Source organism: Otolemur garnettii, unplaced genomic scaffold, assembly GCF_000181295.1.
Source record: "Otolemur garnettii isolate 467f Iridium unplaced genomic scaffold, OtoGar3 scaffold00260, whole genome shotgun sequence".
Classification (NCBI taxonomy): domain Eukaryota; kingdom Metazoa; phylum Chordata; class Mammalia; order Primates; family Galagidae; genus Otolemur; species Otolemur garnettii.
In genome coordinates, this window is record NW_003852655.1 from 1009843 (window position 1) to 1011022 (window position 1180).

Sequence of the window (1180 nt, forward strand, 5' to 3'; positions counted from 1 at the left end):
CCCAGCTACTTGGGAGGCTGAGGCAGGAGACTCGCTTGAGCCCAGGAGTTGGAGGTTGCCGTGAGCTGTGATGCCATGGCACTCTACCCAGGGGGAATAGCTTGAGGCTCTGTCTAAAAAATAAAAATAAAAAAAAATAAAGTTTAACATTATAAAATTAACCAAAATAATATAAAACTCATATCAGCGAAATAGCCACATGGCAGCCAAAAACCGTATATTCCCTTCCCTTTCTCCCACCATTCTCTGGATTGTTGTGCATTCTTTCCAAAAATCAGGACTTTTTAAAAATGCCACGGGACGCAGGACAAATTGTTAAAAATTGGGACTGTCCCGCCAAAAGCGGGACGTCTGGTCACCTTAGGTTTGAACCTAGCCTGGGCCAGCTAAAACAGTTATGACAACTGCAACAAAAAATAGCTGGGCATTGTGGAGAGCGCCTGTAGTCCCAGCTACTTTGGTGGCTGAGGCAAGAGAATCACTTAAGCCAAAGAGTTTGAGTTTGCCGTGAGCTGTGATGCCATAGCACTCTACCAAGGGCAACATAATGAGACTGTCGCCAAAACAAAATTTAAAAAAAAAAAAAAACTGAGGCAAGAGGATTGCTTGAGCCCAAGAGTTTGATTGAGGTTGTTGTGAGCTGTGACACCACAGCACTTTGCACAGCACACCCTCCCCTACCCCCTGGTAACCACTATTCTACTTCTTGCTTCCATGATTTTTAACTATGTACTCTATGGATCTCAGTGAAATCATATATTATTTGTTATTTTGTGTCTGGGGCGTTTCTCTTAGAAGGACAATGTTTTTTCAATTTTTTTTTTTTTTTTTTGAGACAGAGTCTCACTCTGTCGCCCTGGACAGAGTCCCATGGTAACATAGCTTACAGCAACCTCAAACTCTTGGACTCAAGTGAACTTTTTGCCTCAGCCTCCCAAGTAGCTGGGACTATAGGTGCCCGCCACAGCGTCTGGCTATTTTTTAGAGGTGGGGTCTCGCTCTTGCTCAAGCTGGTCTTTGAACCTGTGAGCTCAGGCAATCCACCGCATCGGCCTCCCCGACTGCTAGGATTAGAGGCAAGAGCCACCACACCCAGCCATTGTTTTCAATTTTTAAAGCTCATTCATTTTGTAGCATGTGTCAGGATTTCTTTCTTTCTTTCTTTCTTTTTTTTTTTTTT